The 24,348-nt window shown below is 36.6% G+C and overlaps 1 protein-coding gene across 3 annotated transcripts in view; it reads right to left on the bottom strand.

Annotated features, from left to right (window-relative positions):
• fam189a1 (family with sequence similarity 189 member A1) overlaps positions 1–24,348 on the bottom strand; it is a 143,509-nt gene that overhangs the window by 47,139 nt on the left and 72,022 nt on the right. The window lies entirely within an intron of this gene.

The raw sequence follows: 24,348 nt of genomic DNA, 5'->3' as shown, positions 1-24,348 counted from the left end.
CTGACATCGAGGGTTGAAAGAGAGAGACACACAGAGAAAGGTACAGTGAGGTAGAAACCGCCACATGACAGAAGAGATCAGAGTGTCCTTTGTTCCAGCGTTTCAATTAGGTGGCTCATTAATGGCCATCAGAGGTCCAACAGCGCTGCAGTCTGCTCACGATGACCATTAGGGATACAAGAGCACTTTCTTTTCTCTCACCCACAACTGCATCACGTCAGATTATTAATCCACCCATATCGGACAAAGCTAGTGCAAATGACGTAGTCCAGGTTGGAGTTTGCTTGCTGTTGCATGGCTCCGTGCACGAAAGGACGATGTGATTTAATGCTGTAAGATATATGACACCGCCATTAACACATCATGACTTTTATAGGGGCTTCAGTTAAGCTTGTTCTTTACAATTGCTCAGAACACGCTATGATGTCAAACACTAAAAGGATACACACTATAACATAACCTTGCTACTGAATGAAATGAACGAGAGAAAGAGATGACTTGCGAGTGATGGATGCCTCTCAGTCTGTCTGTCTGAGCCAGTCATATAGATCTGTTCTTGAACACAGGGCAGAGGCTGCCAGAAAGAGGGCATTCTTTCTCTCTCAAGTAAATGAGGAGAAAACAGCAGGCCAAAAATAGTTGTTTAATATTGTTTGACATTAGCTTCACAACTGGCAAAGAGACCTTGAGTAAAATCATCATGAGGCATCAGATAAGCAGTATAATTCATATTCTAATTAATACAGTAGCATAGCCGAGACTCAGAGAGTCTCCAAAGGGAGGGCACTGCTCATCAGCCTTATCTGAAAATGGGGAAATATCCGATGTATCATCCCTAAGGAATATTATTCCCCATCTAGCTTTCACTCATTCTTATGTTGCTTTCTCTTGCACGCACACAGCCCTGAATAAAGACACTTACAAGGCTGCTCCAGGGAAAATGTCCCAACAGTAAGAGTTAAAGATGGATAAAAGCACATCATAAGCTCTTTTGGCCTCCCTTTGCTAATTTCTCTGCTGTCTTTTATATATGTACTAATGTAGTAAACTGTCTATGTGGAAACACAATCTCATCACTGATGATGAAACAAAGAAAATGTCACATCTTCTGGAGGTCAACGACAAACATCCTGGTTTGGAAGTTCTGAACATAAAGGTCCACCACTGCTCAAAAGTTTGGGGTTGGTAAGATTTGTTGGTAACACTTTACAATAAGTTTCATTAGTTAAACATCAGTTAATGTATTAACTAACATGAACTAACCATGAGCAATACATTTGTTACTGTATTTACTAATCTTTGCTAACGTTAGTTAATGAAAATACAGTTGTTCATTGTTTGTTCATGTTAGTTCACAGTGCATTAACTAATGTTAACAAGATTTTAATAATGTATTAGTAAATGTTGAAATTAACATTAACAGAGATTAATAAATGCTGTATAAGTGCAGTTCATTATTAGTTCATGTTAACTAATGTAGTTAACTAATGTTAACTAATAGGGCTGTCAAACGATTAATCGCGATTAATCGCATACAAACTAACAGTTTCAGTTTGTATAATATATGTGTGAGTAATGTGTGTAATTAATATGTATATATAAATACACACAAATTAATGTATATATTTAAGAGAAATATGTTATTTATGTACAAAAAATTTATTTATATATAATATAAATTATATAAAAATATAAATAAATACATATACTTGTATATATTTCTCAAATATATACATGGATGTGTTTGTATTTATATATACATAACAATTACACACAGTACACCCACATATATTAGGCAAACTCAAACTTTTATTTTGTATGCGATTAATTGTGATTAATCGTTTGACAGCCCTACTAACTAATGAACCTTATTGTAAAGTGGTACCGATTTTTTTAATGCTTTTAAAAGAAGACCCTTATGCTCATCAAGGCTGAATTTATTTAAAAAAGAAATACAGTATAAACTGTAATATTGATAAATATTACAATTTAAAAGATCTGTTTTCTATTTTAATATATTTTAAAATGTAATTTATTAATGTGATGACGAAGCTGAATTTTCAGCATCATTCCTCCAGTGTTCAGTGTCACATGATCCTTCAGAAATCATTCTAATATGCTGATTTGAAGCTCAAGAATCATTTCTTATTATTAGCAATGTTATTAATCAGTTGTGCTGTTAGATATTTTTGTGAAAACCATGTAAAATGTATTAGTAAATGTTGCAATTAACATTAACAAAGATTAATAAATGCTGTAGAAGTGCAGTTCATTAATAGTTAATGTTAGGGCTGGGCGATTATGACCTAAAATGGCGATTAATTGAACATTTTACCTCGATTATGATTAATGAACGATTATTTTGTTTTTGTTTTGCCCTCATAGTTCACTGACAAGGTTTGTACTGTAAATATGCTTGACTATTAAAGGTGGGATATTTTTTCCTGATGAAAGAGTGCTCTGACCTAACAGTTCACTTTCAGCAGTTACTTTATCTATGGTTTGTAACATTTCTTGTTGTAAATCAGATACAGATAAATTAGCACAGTACCAGTACATTTATTTGAATGCGTTAATGAGAGCAATTGCGTGTGTGAATTAGTCATACATCTCTCTATAGGCATTTATCACACTTCCACATTCGAAAAGCGGAAACTTCAAGTATTAGCGTAAAAAAACTTCCGCTGCAGCCTTTAGTATTGGCTGTGCCCATAGCACGGGAATATTGTGATTTATTTTTGGAAAATTCAGCACAGATAAAGACACCAACCTTTGTTTACAATCATTAATTGAGTATTGTGAAACAAAGAAATAATGCGTCATAATATTCCGACTACACATGCGGTAGTATGTTTTTAAGGGGAAAGTATTAACAGGATTTAAGAACTCAAATAACCGACATGGGAAAATTACTTTGGTTAAAGGTTCTGAATTTCGGTTTCGACTACTTTTCGATTAATCGTCCAGCCCTAGTTCATGTTAACCAATGTAGTTAACTAATGTTAACTAATGAACCTTATTGTAAAGTGTTACCAAAAAAACATTTTGTTAGGGAAACTAAAAGTGTGCTCCATTTGCATACATCTAAATAAATTAATTTTTATTCTACTCAAAAATGACTGAATCAAATCAAACAGAAATAGCTCTATAAGGTTCCAACTGCATGTTTGCTTTTTACAATGCAACTGAAACTGAGCATGAAACAAGCAATTTATCTTCAAGAGTTCACTTAATCAAAACGAAACCAGAGCTTCTAATAAGTTGTGCTGTTAAGTCTTGTGTAAAAGGGATATTACATATGCTGAATTGTTGTGGTCGAAGAACAGTAGATTCAGGTTACTACAGTATATTTTGCATTCAAAATACTGACAAATAATTACTTATCTACAGCCCCTGCCGTGCCTCTGACACAGATAAAAAACTGACATATACTCAGAGATCAGTACATGCTAAATTCAGCAATGACGTATAAGTGGTTTCATTCCAGACCCACTTAGAGCATCTTAGAGTTTCCTAAAGATTAAAGGCAGAGGAACCTCTGGGTTTGCGCAGGGATTATAAACACGGATCACTTTGTCTGTGCTTATTCTGCAGTGAAATAAACCGCAGCAACAGTAAAAGCTCTACTGACTGATGCTGGGATAATACACACTGGAATACAAACTTTGACAAATATTTACATACAATGAAAAGTAAACATGGCTGGTCTGTGGGGCCCCAGATGAGATCATGAAAATAGGCCCTGTCAGTGTAAAAAGTGTAATAACACAAAAATGTCCACAGAACCACTGCAATATGATATGTGGTTTCTTTTAAACCGTACACGTCCATTGGCACTCAGTGAGCATGAGCAAGCAATTCCAATTCATTCTTCATGGGAGTTGAGTGGCAGGATTGCACTGGGTACTGTGGGATTGACAGCAGAGCAAAGCAAGTAGAGAGAGTATCACAAAAAATGGGAAGTGCTGAACTCGCAAATGAGAGGCGAAAAACCCCTGGTGGCAGCCAATCTTTGCAAAGTGAATGCAAGCCAAGATCTGCCAGAAGCATTTCAGAATCTGTTTCTGATGGATTTGGTGCTTTAATCACAATAATCGTATTTCAAATAAAGTTTGGACGCTTTCATTATGGCTGGACTGTGGTCGCATGTGGGCATTTTTCCAACCATGATACATGATATCATAACTTGACCAGACATTAAAAGCAATAATAATAAAACTATAAACTTGAACATTTACTTATAAAGCAGCTTTTAGTTATCTGTTGAAGTTAAAAGATACTGTACAAACAAACAAAAGCGTCAGGGAAAGTCAGACATAGCTATGTGCAATAAATAAATAAATTGCTAAATATATAAAATAATAAATACTAAATATATAAAATAAGGGCTCCAACAGATATTTTCCAGCAATGCACCTCAACATGAATAAATTTTGCAGATTACAGTGTTACGGTTTATTATTTAACTGATTGCTGCTTTTATATATGATAATTATTGTGTTTGTTGTCACTTTCAGTACTTTTACATGTATTCAGAGGTCACCTTGTGCTTTCACTGAAAGGTGACAGTGAGTTTTCCTATCACAGCTTAATTGCAGAAGCCTCTATATTGTAATTGTAAAAACTCTGTATCCCGTCTCACATCAGCATTGGCCCAACAAATGGAGTGAGTTTGGGGTGGCAATATCTGTTAGTTTGAACAATGGCAGTACAGGGCAGGAGACATTCAGGAGACCTGTGTGAAATCGTAAGTTTTCTTTGAATGTGCGAGGTTTACAATTAATTAGCTGCTATGGGGAAACAACAAGAAGAATAAACTGAAGTAAGCGGTAAAACTATTTCTGCTACAAACAAGTGCGTTAAGACAATGCAATAAATTAATATGGCAAGAAATACCAATTTGCAATATTAAACAGCATAAAGAGCTGTTTTGTACAGCTAAAAATAACTAGAAGAGGATGACTAGCAGCCACACTCTAAAATATGTTGGGTTGTTTCAACCCAAATTTGGTCAAAAATAGACAAACCCAACCATTGGATTACATTTTTAAAATAAAATTTTAACCTAACAGTTGGGTTTGTCCATATTTGACCCAAATTTGGGTTGAAACAACCCAGCATTTTTTAGAGTGCAGGCACATTGAATTTAAAAATGGCCATGCCCGCACTGTAAAAAAAAATCCCAGTAAAATTTACGGTAAAAAACCGGCAGCTGTGGTTGCCAGAACTTTACCGTAAAAAATACAGTAGCAATGTAAAAAAAAATCTGTTAAATTTACGGTAAAATAACGTATTTCATTAACTGATATAATGTTAATTTACCAACCTAATGAAGTACTAATATCTGTTTTGTACCTTTATAATACACTGACAGTCACCAAACACAGTGGTGATAAGAGTCACATGATGAATCAAAGTTTATCACAAGCAGCTTTTCCACAAGCTGAGAAGGACAACACTAACGTATAGAAGGCGCACACAGTGTCATTCGCACACACACTAAACACCATCATGGTAACATGCATGAAATTTTAAAAATGCAATAAACATTAATTTAACAACATTAGATGTAACATAAAACCCTAATGTATATAACTGATTAGAAAAAAATGAGAAAAACTAAGAAGAAACAGTTATTTCAACGAAAATATATCACATGTGAAGTGTCATGCAGGGAATTGTGGGAATGTCAATTTTTTTTCACTGTAAATTTTACAATGAATTGTTATTTTTCACTTCCAAAAACTGTGAATTTAACGGTATTTTACCGTAAAATTACATTAAATGTACCGTTAGATCTATTACAGTTATTCACCGTATATAGTACGGAAACTTTCTGTAAACCAATTGACAGTTTGTCACCGCAGAATTTTTACAGTCTTTTTACAGTCATTTTTTACAGTGCGCTCTTACATGAAAAATAAGGTGGCTATTTGACTCAGTTTTCCTGTACTCTTAAACAACTCAAAGATCACTATGTGCTTCAGTCTGATTCAGCTCATCACAGTGGACTGTTTTCCCCTTCTCCTGTAGCTCTTGACAGCGACCCCTCGGAGATTCATCTCCAGTCTGAGGAGAGTGGCAGGACTCTCTCCAAACGGCTTTGCTCAAAACAATAACACTCTTTCATATAGGAAAAAGGTGGGGAAAGTGGAGGACACTGGTATAGCCCCCAAAACACCGGGGCTGTCAAAATGACAGATGTGTGTTGGTGTAGAGGGTGCGCTGTAGTCCGAGAGAAAGAGAGAGCACAATGAAAGAGGAAAAATGAGTGAGTGAAGGGGAGAGTCATTTGTTGGTCTTATGACATTACAAAACTAATAAGACAAGAGCTCTGAAGCATAATAAATGGCTCCTTTCACAGCTCTCTTATTAATGAAAATGATGGAGAGTGGCAATATTATTTAGAGGATTCAAATACCCTAAATGCCTCTGAAACATCAGCTCTCCCAATTCACTCAAGCTCCCACAATTCTCTTTGTCAGAATGGATGAACAGAGCCATTACTATGACTGTACTGCATGAGCGGAAACAAACGCGAGACTCTATGACTATACGCTAAGTAACCCTATAATGCTTCCTTTGAAAGAGAACAAAACATATGAGTAGGGAGACTAATTTAAATGTGTGCGCATGGCTTTCCAAGGACGTGCTGATAGAAAGCAGCGGAGCTTAAGATTGAACTCTGTTTGGAGGTCATGTTGTCATGTTTCAGACCATTACAGTATTTGTGCGGATTAGTCTTAATGGATTACGCTAAGTGAATTAGTATATAATGTTTTTTATATCATTACAGTACTTGTGATTAGTCTTAATACATTATATCTCTATTTTTACCTGAATTAGTCTGTTAAACAAATATATAGACTGTTAATACTAAATATGACAGTAGAGCTTCATTTAAAGCAGTGGTTCTCAACTGATGGGTTGTATAAGGAAGAAAACATGCAGTAAAAATACAGCACATTGGCACAAATTAATCTGTAACTTGGAAGAAGCTGCCAAATTAAGCAGATGCCAATTTTTATATGAACTTAACCTCAAAAACTATGTACTAAAGCATACAAGTTAAAAGAAAATGTGACCCAAACTACATTGAATTACAATATAGGCTCACTCTCAGCAAAGATACTTCATGACGTCCAATGTAAAAGCCAGATTTTTAAGCTAAAATCAGTTGAGAAGTACTGAACTAAATAATGCAGATGGCATTACAATCGTGCCAGGATTCCTCCCATGAGATTCTGTCTGAGAGACAAAGGGGGCAACCTATTATAGACGGCATTCACACAGTTACACACACATACACAAATCCATGAGTGACAATGTACCATAAAACAGGCAAAACAGCAGTGGAAGCAGCACTGTACCATCTGCCAGTATGTAATGACACACAACATGACATGAAAACACTGTGGAAGACTACAGTTAATGACATGAAGATGTTCGGTATGAGTCTCAGTCTCTAAGGATTCAGAGGTTGTGTGCAAGTGTGGTGGCGAAATTAACCTTTAAGTACATAATAAAATGGATTCAAAATAACTACACCCTTTAAAGACACACTGCTTTGTTTGAAATGAACCTCCGATAGAATAAACACCATCGATGAGACCGCGCTCAGCTTGAGGCAGAGACAGTCAATAGACACAGTGAAATAAGTGCTGTTTTCAGACTGCATATACTGAGCCTCTAACACAGAGCTTATGTTTATGTTGAGGAGATTCATGCACTGAAGTAATGTATGTCTCACTGTCACTGAACCCATGTGAGAAACCTGTTCATCTTATGATGAGTAACAGAAGTCAGCCAGGGTTATAAACAGCAAGGTGTTTGAACATTAATATTGCAAACAGTAATCAACGATAATGCAGCTGGTATTTCAGAGACATGCTCTACTGAATGACACTACAGAGTCTGAGTCACGTCAATATACAGTATAACATGGAATCAGAAATTAGTTTATTTTGCTTTCTTAAATATCCTTGGTCTTATGACTTCTGCATACTTCTGTTATACTAATGAACAAGAATGTTTTCATAATCTTTCAATAACAAACTGAAATGACCAAGTGACTGAAAAGCCAAGAAATTTCTAGTCTGTTGACAAATCCAAGGTAGCATAGGTAGTAAAAAATTAAAGTACAAAATCAAATCTACAATCAAATTCTGGGGCCGTATTCACAAAACATCTTAAGGCTAAAAGTAGCTCCTAACTTGATGATTTAGGAGAAACTCTTAAAAATAATGGCCGTGTCAGTCCTAATTTTAGGACTCCTACATTTTTGCTCTAAGAGTATTTCACAAATCATATGAGCACTAAAACTAGCTCCTAAATTTGTGAAATGTTAGGAGTAGACAAGAGGACTCCTAAGTCACTAAGACCGAATCACAAACAATCCTAACGGCCGTTGCTGCCAATCCGCCTCGCCCAAAGACACTGTACACCATTGAGGCAACAGCGATAGAGCCTTGGGTAATTAACCTTTTCTTCATAAATGCAATAAATATTTTGATTCATAGATTTGAATCAAAACTCCAACAGCCAGATTATCTGTGGCAGTTGTTTTTCATGAGTTCACACTTACAAATGATCGAATAGAGTACAAAAATTATAATAAGCATATTTGGTGTGCTGTGTGTTTTAGCCCAAACCCAGAGTTCTCCCTGTATCCCAGCCGAGAATGAGGGATGGGGTGGTGGAGGAATACAGAAAACCGTCAAGGTAACTAGGTGAGTCGGCTCTCGTCTGTGTATATACAGTGGGAACGGAAAGTATTCAGACCCCCTTAAATTTTTCACTCTTTATTATATTGCAGCCATTTGCTAAAATCATTTAAGTTCATTTTTTCCCTCATTAATGTACACACAGCACCCCATATTGACAGAAAAACACAGAATTGTTGACATTTTTGCAGATTTATTAAAAAAGAAAAACTGAAATATCACATGGTCCTAAGTATTCAGACCCTTTGCTGTGACACTCATATATTTAACTCAGGTGCTGTCCATTTCTTCTGATCATCCTTGAGATGATTCTACACCTTCATTTGAGTCCAGCTGTGTTTGATTATACTGATTGGACTTGATTAGGAAGCCACACACCTGTCTATATAAGACCTTACAGCTCACAGTGCATGTCAGAGCAAATGAGAATCATGAGGTCAATGGAACTGCCTGAAGAGCTCAGAGACAGAATTGTGGCAAGGCACAGATCTGGCCAAGGTTACAAAAACATTTCTGCTGCACTTAAGGTTCCTGAGAGCACAGTGGCCTCCATGATCCTTAAATGGAAGACGTTTGGGACGACCAGAACCCTTCCTAGAGCTGGCTGTCCGGCCAAACTGAGCTATCGGGGGAGAAGAGCCTTGGTGAGAGAGGTAAAGAAGAACCCAAAGATCACTGTGGCTGAGCTCCAGAGATGCGGTTGGGAGATGGGAGAAAGTTGTAGAAAGTCAACCATCACTGCAGCCCTCCACCAGTCGGGGCTTTATGGCAGAGTGGCCCGACGGAAGCCTCTCCTCAGTGCAAGACACATGAAAGCCCGCATGGAGTTTGCCAAGATGGTGAGAAATAAGATTCTCTGGTCTGATGAGACCAAGACAAAACTTTTTGGCCTTAATTCTAAGCGGTAAGAAAACCAGAGTGCTCCAGAGTGCTTAGGACCTCAGACTGGGCCGAAGGTTTACCTTCCAACAAGACAATGACCCTAAGCACACAGCTAAAATAACGAAGGAGTGGCTTCACAACAACTCCATGACTGTTCTTGAATGGCCCAGCCAGAGCCCTGACTTAAACCCAATTGAGCATCTCTGGAAAGAACTAAAAATGTCTGTCCACCATCGTTTACCATCCAACCTGACAGAGAGGATCTGCAAGGAGGAATGGCAGAGGATCCCCAAATTCAGGTGTGAAATATTTTGTTGCATCTTTCCCAAAAAGACTCATGGCTGTATTAGATCAAAAGGGTGCTTCTACTAAATACTGAGCAAAGGGTCTGTATACTTAGGACCATGTGATATTTCAGTTTTTCTTTTTTTTTCTTTTTTCTTGGCAAAAATGTCAACAATTCTGTATTTTTCTGTCAATATGGGGTGCTGTGTGTACATTAATGAGGAAAAAAAAATAACTTAAATGATTTTAGCAAATGGCTGCAATATAACAAAGAGTGAAAAATTTAAGGGGGTCTGAATACTTTCCGTACCCACTGTATAACTCCTCTCGAGCTGATTAGATAGACCATTTGAATGTGCTCTTCCAAAACTTTGTTTATAAAACATCATTTGTCACTTGAATTCTGAATTCTCTCGAGATGCAAACATGTAAGAGGCTGACAATTAGCTGAACATATACTAGTTTAATTAGTGACACAGCCTACATTTTAAAACCTTTATTTGAATATGGCAACCTCATTCTACATTTCTATGATTAAATCACTGAAAGAGACCCCCTCCCCCATCAGCCAATCACTGTGGTTAGTGAGCTTGTTGACATCATCCATAGCAACGAGGTCAACCCCATCCTTTCTCTTAGCTTAAAGGGTTAGTTCACACAAAAATGAAAATTCTGTCATTTATTACTTACCCTCATGTCGTTCCACACCCGTAAGACCTTCCTTAATCTTCGTAACACAAATTAAGATATTTTAGTTGAAATCCGATGGCTCGGTGAGGCCTCCATAGCTAGCAATGACATTTCCTCTCTCAAGATCCATAAAGGTACTAAAAATATATTTAAATCGGTTCATGTGAGTACAGTGGTTCAATATTTAATATTATAAAGTGACGAGAATATTTTTGGTGCACCAAAAAAAAATACAAAAACCCCCCAAAATAACGCTTATTTAGTGATGGCCGATTTCAAAACACTGCTTCAGGAAGATTCGGAGCATAAATGAATCAGTGTATCGAATCAGCAGCTGTTCGGAGCACCAAAGTCACGTGATTTCAGCCGTTGGCAGTTTGACACGCGATCCGAATCATGATTCCATTCACTGATTCATTTGTGCTCCGATGCTTCACGAAGCAGTGTTTTGAAATCGGCCATCACTAAATAAGTCATTATTTTTGTTTTTTTTGGCGCACCAAAAATATTCTTGTCGCTTTATAATATTAATATTGAACCACTGTACTCACATGAACTGATTTAAATATGTTCTTAGTACCTTTATGGATCTTGAGAGAGGAAGTGTCATTGCCCCCTATGAAAGCCACACGGAGCCATCGGATTTCAACTAAAATATCTCAATTTGTGTTACGAAGATTAAGGAAGGTCTTACGGGTGTGGAACGGCATGAGGGTAAGTAATAAATGACAGAATTTTCATTTTTGGGTGAACTAACCCTTTAAGACTTCTCTCTATTCCTTAGTAAAAGTTGGTCTCAAGATAACAACTGAAGATTACTATGCATTTCAGTGCACTACTTTACTTCCTCATTCACCTACTTTCCTGCTCCCTCACTCATTCTCTCAGTGTTTGATGTAATTAGTCAGTGAACTGTTATGACCCACCTTCTGACCCCAAAGCAGATTTAGTTCAGAGGTCCCAGATCAATACACCAATCTGGTTCATGTCATCATGACTGCCTGTGAGTTCAATATGCATTGTTTAGGACTCCACTTCCTTCCACCTGTCCTTTCTTACCCAGCATGTGTGTGGACAGCTGAGGACAAGAAGAGAGGTTTATCTGATTTTGACAATCATGCTTCGATTATATTGACCAAAGGCTTTTCTAGGTGTTCATATAATGATTGATATAGCAGAACAGTGAGTATCAGTTGATGATGGACAGGTATGTCATTGAGCTCCAGCGCATGTTTCTACTGTAGACTGTGACATCTCCTATAACAGAATACAAATGCTAAAGCCAGATGTAAAGGGAGCCATTCTTTCATAGGTGAATAAAAATGCCTATCATTTTCTCTGTGTTTTAAAGAAAAAGAAGTGAAATTGAACTTAAAAAACTCCCATGAGTAATATATCAGAAGAACAATCTAGAGGTTATATGCGAGTCGTGTTTAAAACACAGCGCTGCATTATCTAGCCTACGGGTGTCTGTGGTTCTAATCCTATAAGAAATCACATTGTGAATGCTGATCGTCCTCTCAGCTGTTTGCCTTTGACTCTCTGTGATTATAACGCTTTAACACTGCCACTGTAATCAGAACCGCCAGGCTGCCCTCCTCCACCTCCCTCCGCTTAATCAATCTGACCCAGCCTAGATTAGCTAGATCATAATCAACATCCTGCTGTGGCAAAAAACCTCTACCGCCCACTCCCTCCGGCACACCGGACACCTTGCGGTCACTGTGACATATGCAGACCGTCCTGCTATCAGGGCCTTCAGATGCAAGCGGTCCACCGCGCTGCAGGGAAATAAAGCTTTATTCACCTTGCATGTAATCAGAGTGGACCAGATACTAATTGCAGCGGTTACATTGGATGTGTGGGAGAGATCAGATTATACAGGGCTCCATTCCAGAGAGAAAACTTGAGGAGGATCTGAAGCCCTTCAGGGTTTTTGTTTCTCTCTCTGAGCATTCTAATTAATTTTCTTGGCACTTAAGACAGCGACTTCAGAAAATAGCTGTGTGCCATAGGTGTGTCATCACTTTTTATGTGTGTATATACAGTAGAAATGAGTGGGAGTGAGAAACAGAATCTGTTAAATGTTTCATGTTACTAATTTAATTTACAGAATGCACATCACAAAAGATCATAGGCCATAAAAGGTATTGTTTATTCAATTACGAATATCGTCAAGCTGCTGTAAACCTTCTCAGATTGTGTAGAAGGATCGCTCTGATACCAAAGTTCTTGTCAAGAATTTCAACACAAAGCTTCAACTTAAACTCTAAAAAATCTTGGTTTATTTTTTCTACTCAGGTCCTGGGTTGAGCCTTTTGGGTTATTTTTCTTTTCTTTTTGGGGGGGGGGGGTGGGGGGGATTAAGATGCATCATGGCCATATTCCAGGATGACAATGCCAGTATTCATCAGGGTTAAAACTGTGAAAGAATGGTTCAGAGAGCATAAATAATCATTTTCACACATGAATTGGCACCTCTGAGTCCAGACCTTAACCTCAGTGTAAATAAATGTTGTGAGGTTATTTCCATCAAGAGGTGCATCAATTTTTGGTGAAGATCTTGTATTGACAATGCAAGAGGTGAGCACTCTGTAAAGTCTACTCCAGCACATCCCAAAGACTTTCAATGAATTTAAGGTCTGGACTCAGAGGTGCCAATTCATGTGTGAAAATGATTCTTCATGCTCTCTGAACCATTCTTTCACAATTTTAGCCCTGGGGCATATTCTTTGTACCTCGCTTAATACATCTGAGATGATTTGACAGATGCCAGATCTTCTAATCGTGATAACTGAACTCTGGCTAATTTGGTTCTTCAAACGAATTTGCAGATTGGATTAAAATATCTGGATTAAGATGTCTAAGATTACTGCGTGTTCTTGTGTTCCATGAAAAGGGCAGATGTATCGATACACAAAACCACGATCAGCAATGCAGCGATTGGCTGGAGTCAAGACGGCAACGTAATGACATCATAGAATGAGAAAAGACACCTGACTAAAAACTTGACGAATTTCTAGACATTTATAAGGAAACAGCCAAGCGAATAAATGACAGAAGAACGACATAAATGTTATAATAGATAAATGAAATGTGCACTATTTTTTTTTTTTACATGATTACCCAATTATTTAGGCTATATTCACAATTTCTAGTATTTGTACAAGCAATTTTTTATTTCAATGTTGTAATTAGCAACTAATTTACCTTTGAAGCATATTTGACAGCATTAATTAAAGTTTCTTAAGGGTCAAGATCAAGTTATCTGCATCTCCTGCGCTTCATCAAGCCACTCCCATAATATCTGTCACAGTTCAAATGCACAAATGCATGTACGGCATAGACATCTGTACATCATGTGTGTAAGACTCCAATAAAAATTATTACGTAATTATTCCCTCACGAATAAATCTCTCAAAGAGTAAAACAGTAAACAACAGTGCTCCCGAGCAGGTTTGAGCTTACGGACCTGTTGCTATGACAGCAAGTCCAGGATGAGCGTCGAAGAACCGAACAATCCAAGATCATGCCAAATCGCCATCAGTCAAATCCAGCTAAGTGAGTTAGTGACGTACAAAGAATATGCCCCTGGTGAATCTTGATTTTGACATCCTGGAATATGGCCATGGTGTGTCTTCCAAAATAGATATTTAAGAAATGAAAAGCTACACACTCCATCTTTGAGGATTAAAAGAACCGTTGCCAAACAAAACATGCTAGAAATATAATAATCAATGTAATAATGATCCATCCATAGATTCTTAAATATTTGCCTATTAAAATCCAAACAGCAACCTTTTTTTTTGGCCGGGCAATGTATTTGTTAATGAGCTTAAATGTAGGCAATATGTATTAAAAACTATATAAAATATGCTACACTATAAAATATGATATAAATAAAAACTTACAGAAAGGAATTTTCATGCAAACCAGTGGTTGTTTAAGTATAGAGGATTTAAGTTAATCTAAACACTAATTCATGTATGAAGTAAAAAAAAAAAAAAAAGAAGAAGAAAGAAAAAAAGAAAGAAGCTAGAATTATAGTCAAAATGAATCAACCTATTATGCTGGGTTAAATAAACAACCCAATTTGCTGGGTAAAATTAACCCAACATGCATTCGATCCTATATTTACCCAGCCCTTGGATTGTTTTCAACCCAGTGTTTTTTAGATGTTAGGTTAGGTGTTTTAACCCAGATGTTTTGTTTGCAACAAAATTATAATTACCAAGGCTGCATTTATTTGGGGGAAAAAAATACAATTTCGTCAACCCCAGCAGGTTAAAATATTTGTTTTTAAATAATTATTTTAATATATTATAAAATGCATTTGATCCTGTGATGTCAAAGATGAATTTTCAGCATCATTACTCCAATCTTCAGTGTCATATGATCTTTCAGAAATCATTATAATTTGCTGATTTGGAGCTCAAGCAATGCTTGTGCTGGTTAATCATATTGTGGAATTTTGGATTTTTTTCAGGATCCTTTGATTAATCGAATGTTCAAAAGAACAGCATTTCTTCGAAACAGAAATCTTTTGTAACAATGTAAAGGTCTTTACGGTCACTTAGTATGAATTCATTGCATTCTCACTGAATAAATGTATTCAACGAAAAAAGGGTGAATAATTAGTGATGAATTTTACATTTTAGATGCACAGCCTGTGGCAAAGCCTGTGACAGAGTTGCTTTGAAATTGCTATGAGCTAATAATACAGGTGTGAGAACCAGACCATGTGCCACTAGCTCCTTTGTAATAGCATTTAATGACATCTGCATGTCATAGAATATAATAATAGAAGCAATTGAAATTGTATAATGCTAATACAAGCCTGTCCTGAATCTTTTTCTTTTTTCCCTCTCTGGGGCACATGACTCAGGTAGCAGCATGGATACAGAAAAACCTTCATGCAAGTGGACGACTTACAAACACCCCGCTGTCAGCGTGCTACTCCATTCGTGACAAGTGTCAAAGCACAGTGTGGAAGGGCCACCTGCTGCATGAAGATCACATCATTCCAGGTGAGAGAGGAGAGTAAAAAAAATAAAAAATAACCTCTGCTATTCGCTCTTGTTTAGAAGAACAAAAAGATCAATGAAGCTTCCTTCACTAACAAATAAAGATTCATTACTGCACTATAACAAACAAATTATTACCCTAGAGGATGGTTAACAAACCTACACTGGTTTAGTATTCAGTAAACAACTATGAATAAATAAGAAAAGATAAGCAGATAAGCTGAGTTTTTAACAACATAACCAAACCATCATCTGTTATTTTCATTTATAAAAGTCATAATTTGACGAGGGATTCCAGGAGGCGGAGGAAATGAGCATAAATAAGACAGTATTCCCAGAAGGCTTGGGATGAGCTGTAACACAGAATGTGGGTGTTTGGGTAATTATCCAAAGGAGTCTGCTGTTTTTGTTAACAGTTATGAGTGTCTGCTCGCTGCTGTCACATGGAGCGAGTGAGAGAGAGATTTGACAATAAAGATATTTGACAGTACAAATCCAAACAAGCCAACCTTAGAGACACCTGAGCCCTGTTGTAAATATCTGTATGGTCGCACTCCCTTTTATTGTTATGTGTTGTTTACACCGCAAATGCATTCACACTTAGACCAGATGCATTTGCATTAATTCAGAGAAGCATATGTACATGCATACAAAAACACACAGAGGCACAAATAACTTGTCTTGTCATGTCAGAAACGTTTACCGGGGTGCCATGAGCACTGTAATCAGATGCAGATGAGAGGGCTTCGTGCCAGTTTGTTTGTGAAGGAGTGAAAGGAGTGACAGGTTGAGGTGGAGCGTGAGAGAGATAGGGGAAAGTTAGAAAAGGAAAGAGCCAGAATGAGGCTATGGCACATGTGTCAAACTTTGTCACACTCGAGCTGTGATTGAGGTTTCGAAGCTGCCCTAGATATCCAAACATTCATTTTCAGTGAGGAGCTGAAAGCTGAGGAGAACACGCACACATCCAGCACAGTGTCTTTCCAGGTGCTTCAAGGTGAAAATTAATGTCCACAAGACAAAATATACAAAATTGGCATAAACAGCATGTAACATTTTAGTTTGTTAGCTTTTAGTTTGTTTTTGTTCTGTTTTTTTAATTCAAATTGCTGAATTTATTCAAATGGCCATTCAAAAGTATGTGAACCATTGCTTCTTAATGCTGTGTGTGGTTAGCTGGATGATCTACGACTGTTTGTTTGTATTGTGATGGTTGTTCTTGAGTCCCTTGTTTGTCCTGAGCTGTTAAACTGAGCTCGGTTCTTCAGAAAAAAAATCCTCCAGGTCTTGTAGATTCTTCAGTTTTCAAGCATCTTTTGCATATTTGAACCTTTTCCAGCAGTGACTGAATGATTTTGAGATCCATCTTTTGACACCGAGGACAACTGAGGGACTAAAACACAACTATTAAAGGTGCCCTAGAACGTTCTTTCACAAGATGTAATATAAGTCTAAGGTGTCTCCTGAATGTGTCTGTGAAGTTTCAGCTCAAAATACCCCATAGATATTTTTTTTTATTAATTTTTTTTAACTGCCTATTTTGAGGCATCATTAACTATGCACCGATTCAGGCTGCGGCCCCTTTAAATCTCGCGCTCCCTGCCCCCCGAGCTCTCGACTATAAAACAGTGCATAAACAAAGTTCACACAGCTAATATAACCCTCAAATGGATCTTTACAAGATGTTCGTCATGCATGCTTCAGATCATGTGAGTATAGTATTTATTTGGATGTTTACATTTGATTCTGAATGAGTTTGATGGTGCTCCGTGGCTAAAGCTAACATTACACACTGCTGGAGAGATTTATAAAGAATGAAGTTGTGTTTATGCATTATACAGACTGCAAGTGTTTAAAAATGAAAATAGTGACGGTTCTTGTCTCCGTGAATACAGTAAGAAACGATGGTAACTTTAACCACATTTAACATGCTAATGAAACATTTAGAAAGACAATTTTCAAATATCACTAAAAAAATCATGTAATTATGGATCATGTCAGATGTTATTGCTCCATCTGCCATTTTTCGCTATTGTTCTTGCTTGCTTACCTAGTCTGATGATTCAGCTGTGCACAGATCCAGACGTTAATACTGGTTGCCCTTGTGTAATGCCTTGAACATGAGCTGGCATATGCAAATAATGGGGTTATAATTATTAATGATCCCGACTGTTACGTAACAGTCGGTGTTATGTCGAGATTTGCCTGTTCTTCGGAGGTCTTTTAACCCTCTGGAGTCTGAGGCTGATTTGGGGCCTGGAGAAGTTTTGACATGCCCTGACATTTGTGCTTTTTTCAGTTGTTCATAAACATATTAATGACACAAGTGTCATTACACTGTATTCAGCACAAACTAGGCTACCATAATATGTGAGGAACATGTGTGTACATGTTTGTGTTTTTGAAGGAATAACGTTTATGCGTGGTTACTGAAAAAACAAAAAACTTAAGTCACTGATATAAGGCCAATAAAAGTATATTAAATCTGTGTTCACAAGACTTTTGGGTATTGAAGGTTGTAGACTAGAGTTTTTGCTTCAAAATTATGTAAAAATTATGCTGACTCCTCTTTCATTTATAACAATATACTGATTTAGTTTTTGTAAGACACTTTTTGCCAAGAAACACGGTATGCGAGGAGGCGTGAATCTCCATGAATAATGGCTCATTCTCACCTGTGAAGACAAAAGAATTGAATAGTAATGACCTGAAAAGACTTGCATATTAATGAGGCATTTCAGTCAGGTAGGCTGTGAAAAAAAACTTCTGTGATGTCTCAAGCTCATCATGGTATATGAAACATACAGAAAAAATTTTATTACAATATAAAATAATGGTTTTATATTATACTTTAAAATAGAATGTATTTCTGTGATGCAAAGAGTCTGAATATAGGCTTTTAGTTTAAAAGCATGCACATTTGGAGAAATATAGGATTCTCATATGTTTATGTCAATTTTCTATACAGAGGAGTTATTTTTTATTTAATATTCATTGTTATCTCTATGAGCGCTGGTGTTTGCAATTCATACTGCAGCCGGAGGGCGCTCTGTGCATTTTAGTCCACAAATTCACCTAAGAAGAAGACGATATTCCATGAATGGTGTTTACCAAATCATACTACAGCCGGAGGGCGCTAAAGAAACAAAAACTCACTTAAAACTTATCAATAGAAGAAAACAAACAGGAATTTACTGAATGTCTTCCAGAGATCGCTAACCATGGCTTTTTCATCCAGATAAACAATTTTCAAGGCAATAAATACACGATTGAGATGATGAATGCATGTGTTGTCTCTGAATTTGCCTGTGAATAGCGCTGGCTCCGTGGGCGTGGCCGCATTAGTGGGTAATGAGCTGAATCACGGACTTCTGACATGGCTCTCTTTTCATACAGATTACATAAACACAGAATGTTTGTTTTCGATTTGACTTGCACGATTTAAAACCTGACATTTCAACGTTTTGTTAGACATAAGTATGAATTTTTTGTGATTAGTATTCACTAAGTTACACTTCATTTTCTGAGAACTATCAGATTGGACTTCGTTCAGAGGGAGATGAGAGATCACGCATCATGTTAGTTTTCTTTATTTTACAAAAGCACAACATTTTGTTTTTACTCTGAGTGTATACAAATAAAAGGAGATATTCTATAGTTTCAATTGATGTATTACTTATGTCTCTATGACAAAAAATGACAGAGTATTTTAAGTCTGTTTTGCTGCAATGTGAAAAAAAACCTGCAAAACGCGCCGGCGCGTTTTTAGACCTCAGAGTGTTAAACAAATGAGATTTATATAAGGAGGAGGAAGAAATGGAGTTTGAGACTCACTGTATGTCTTTTCCATGTACTGAACTCTTGTTATTCAACTATGCCAAGGTAAATTCAATTTTTGATTCTAGGGCACCTTTAAAAGAGGTTCAAACATTCACTGATGCTCCAGAAGGAAACATGATGCATTAAGAGTTGGGGGGGGGGGGTGAAAACTTTTGAACAGCATGTCCAAATTTTTCTTATTTTATTGAAATATCATTGCTTTTCATTTAGTACTGCCTTCCGGAAGCAACAGAAGATACTTGCATGTTTCCCGGAAGAAAAAATAAGTACAATTTACCTTGAACTTCAAATTCAAAAGTTTTCACCCCCAACTCTTAATGCATTGTGTTTCCTTCAGGAGCATCAGTGAATGTTTGAGTCCCTCAGTTGTCCTCAGTGTGATAAAATGGATCTGAAAATCATACAGTCACTGCAGGAAAGGGTTCAAATATCCAAAACATTTTTTCTGAAGAACAGAGCTCAGTTTAACTGCTCAGAACAAACAAGGGACTCAAGAACAACCATCACAAAACAAAAAAAACAGTCGTAGATCATCCAGGTAACCACACACAGTATTAAGAACCAGTGGTTCACATACTTTTGAATGGGGCCATTTGAATAAATTCAGCTTTTTTTTTTTCTTGTGGACTATATATATATAAACATCTTTTATGTAAAATATCTTACTCAGGACAGTACTAAAACAAAATAATAATTGCATTTTGTATGATCTCTCTTATTTTGTTAATTTTTCACATTTTCACAGATTCTGCAAGTAGTTCACATACTTTTTCTTACAACTGTATATAAACTTAAAAAGGCCCGTTCACACCAAGGACAATAACTGTAACTATAAAGTTTTAACGCGTTCTGTTTCTGTGAGAAAGTCAACAACACAGTTGTAACGACACAGAGGAACAATATCATTGGAATCATTTTCAGAACGATTTTTTCCAGCTGATAAATAATAAAAACAGCCAATCACAATCCATCTGACTTTAAAGAGATTTAGCATTTAAAGCAGCAGACAACAAGATCAGAGTGCTTATAATAAACAGAACATCATCATCTGCTAGTGTGGACACTAATTATACACTACAATATTGTTAATGTTGTTATAATTACTTTTATAGTTAATGTTTGAACGGGCCTTTTAACGGGCCTCTGTAAATAAATAAATACCGTACAATACACTCACATAAAGTGATAAATACTATCACATATCTCAACAGCTTGATTATTAAAGGAGATTGTTTATATCATTGCGATATATACTATATAGCAAAACTCAACTGCTGGATTGCTTCTATCATCGCAAAATGTAAACTATATTAGAGTTCAGAACATAGTTCTAACTATATTATAGTTATTCTGTAAAGCTGCTTTGAAACAATGTTTACTTTATTGCGAAAGGCACTATACAAATAAATTTGACGTGGACAAATACATAATTTTTTTTTTTTGCCAATCAGAAACACATTCTGCTTTTGAAACATTCTGTGCATCTGGGTTTGCTGACATCAGTTGGGTTTTGAACCAATGGTGTGGTTAGCAAAATGGCAGAAGTTAGAAAATGAGATTGAAAAAACTGCTTTTAACACCTTTAAGTGTGCATGTGTTTGCTGTTATATACCATAAAAACAGATTGTGACTATAATGGATTTGTGGTCGGAAGATTCATGACTGCGGTGAGTCCCATCTGGTCTGGGGCTCTCCTGAGACACCAGAACCAGAGAGGAGGACTGAGGTTACACCGCTGTACCGTAAATACAGCTGACGCACTCATTTACTTCAACCATCACTGCTTTTCTCTATAGGCAATCAGACACACATGCATCAGTGACAAAGTTATTTGTTAATGAAAATAAAATCCATCCAGGCTTTGTTCACTCACTGAAAGACAACACCAGATGTAACCCTCCACCTTCAAAGAAAAACACAAAGAACAATAATTAAATCAATGCTAGTGTAATTTCATCTGTCTCTTAAAAGGGATCAATCTTGAGGCATTTAATAAGCATATTCGATTTATTTTGTAGCCAAGTGGTCTAAAGTTCAAAGCCAGACCTGAGGTTTCCTGTTTTCTATGGGAGCTAAAGCAAACAAGAGCTAATGAATGCAGCTAGCTTACTGACACTCTGCTTGACTGCAGAACAAGGCCACCCTACTGTGCTGCCATACTGAGACAGGTCTTATACACTACCCACTCGCACAGCTAGCCAACAGTCCTGGAGTTATGACACAATAAATCTAATGAGAACAGTGAAACACAAATTACACTTCAATTCCAACAGGAAACACCCAGCACTATTCACCTGTCAATCTACCGCTCAAACTCCTCACCGTGTCCGAGGTTCTTCCTGCAGCCATGGCAGCTGGGGGAGAGAAACTGGCATCTGGACTGCTGGCTCAAACTGCTAATTACCTCATTTTACTAGTAATTAGCTGATTAAAATAGGCATTTAAGGCCAGTGTCAGCGCTCCCGGAAACCACACGTTATTGAGACAGGAAGACAGCTGCTGGCTGTAAAAGACAGGGGAAGACTGTGACTGAAGCAGAGAATAATGCCAGAGATGTGCTTTTTACGCATACAGAGTGGTAAGATCCGAGGTAATTGACTGTTAAATGATCAAAATTGGACCCCACTGTGAGTCAGATGTCTTAAATAATTCAGGAAATACATAACGCCTCCTCAGCCGTACTGTAACTACAATGACAACAATGCTGCAAAATGCTGAACTGAATAGGCTTTGCATAAATAAATCATTAAAATGTTGCTTTTAAGAATGCAACAAAGTAAACAAATCCCTCATATATAAACGAATAGGAGCAGGTGCTTGACTCCAGGTGCTTGACTCCTGCTTAAGTACTGTCAGTTACATACGCATTATACTATATATACTTTTTTATTAAATATACATTTTCGAGTAACTTCGTTTTAAGTCAATAACGAGCATCTTGAGCCCAAAATACAATATAGATATTGAATAAAGGTCAGTTACAAATATGAAAATTTATCATTGCAATTATGTGCATAACCAATTATGGATCCTCCTCATTTTTAAATATTAAACAATTTCTTTGGCTTTAGAACCAAATAAAAAAAAATAACCAAAAAGGCGAAAAAAGGGAAAAATGCATTTGAAATTGATACAATTTAATGTCATAAAATTGTTTCATTGCACAGGACGCACACAGCTGATTTAAAAAAAAAAACCAATTCATCAAATGTTAGATTATTTTAAAAATACCATATTTTGATTTATAGAAAAAAAAAAAAAAAAAAAAAGTATCACCATATTCTTAAACATTTTGGTTGAAAAGTATGTATACTGACACATCCTTGAGCACCAAAATGCAGATCATTTTTATGGATAAGTGGTTAAATAACTAACGAATTTATTTATTTTTTGCTTATCCCTAATTTTTATAAATCAAAAATATAATATTTAAAATAAATAAATAAAATAATACTAATACTAATAAATTACACACCCAATAATCTATCTATTATAAATCAATATCAATTTTAACAGAAAGCCATGGTAAATGTTTGTATGTTCATACGGCTGCCTTAGTGTGATAAGGGGAATCTCATCAAATTGACATCCTTCTAACAGCAGCATTAATGGAGACTTGGGTCAGATTCTCCATTTAGCCCGGTAATCACACCCTAGTCACCTCTCCATGTTATCCCGTCCTTCCACTGGTCACTGCTTCTCAAAAGCCCCCTGAGGTGCTTCTGTGCTAAACCAACCCTGACAAAGCTTCACACGCTACCGTGATAGACGATGCTCTGAGCATTTATCTCAAGATCACAATTTTGAGGCATTTCTGAGCTGCTTTCTGAATTCCAGCTGCCAGCTTGACCGATAGAGAGGCAAAGAGATGCTAAACCCCATAAGCTCTTGCCTCCAGCTGGACTCTACATTATGGGGGTTTCCTTGGAGACGAGGACAAATCTAGACTGGGCACACAGTGATATTCAAATGCTCCCTCTGAAGCAGAAAAAGAGAAACGACTAAATTGTTTCTCTTGACACTCTCACATTCACATGTGGCACTTATGTGAATGAGGGTGGAAAGAGAGAGGCACTTAATTCCTGGTTAAGAGGAATAAATAAAGAACAGGAAACATGGGAGTACTGTAGATTCCAGCACTGCTGCTTTCCATCAAATGGGAGTCAAGCCCAAAACTGTGATAAAACAAGATTAATTAGACTGCAGAGCAGTAACAAAGCTAATAGAGACACACACAACATAAAACAGTGATTCTGAAGTGCTGTGTGGAAAAAAAGGCTTGGCATCATCATCATGTACCACCATCAATCATCATGTAACATCTAGTTAACAGTGTTCAATCTATGTTTTTAGCACTGGGCAAGAGTTCAAGCTTAAGTACTGTCAGTTACATACACATTATACTATATAAATATATATATTTTTTTAATCAAATACACATTTACCTGTAGTTGCTGCAAGAGCTTCACAAAGACCCTTGACAGACATTTTATAGATCTGAGTAATATAAGCCCTAAAACCACACACATACACAAATATAGTAGCATTCAGAAGTTTTGCAATCCATTTCAAACATTATTTTACTTTATTTAGCTGTTCAATTTATTTATACTATAATATAAACGTTTTCACTAAAATATTAAACGACCATTTTTAACATTGCTAATAATAAGAAATGTTCTTTGAGCACAAAATTAGCATATTAGAATGATTTCTGAAGGATCATGTGACACTGAAGAATGGAGTATTGATGAGAATTCAGCCTTTACTATCACAGGAACATTTTAAAATATATTAAAACAGCAAACGGTTATTTTAAATTGTAATAATATTTCACAATATTACTATTTTACTGTACTTTTGATCAAATAAATGCAGCGTAAGCATAAAAGATTTCTTTGATA

This window comes from Megalobrama amblycephala, linkage group LG3 (assembly GCF_018812025.1).
Source record: "Megalobrama amblycephala isolate DHTTF-2021 linkage group LG3, ASM1881202v1, whole genome shotgun sequence".
Classification (NCBI taxonomy): domain Eukaryota; kingdom Metazoa; phylum Chordata; class Actinopteri; order Cypriniformes; family Xenocyprididae; genus Megalobrama; species Megalobrama amblycephala.
This window is presented reverse-complemented; position numbering and strand designations above follow the sequence as displayed.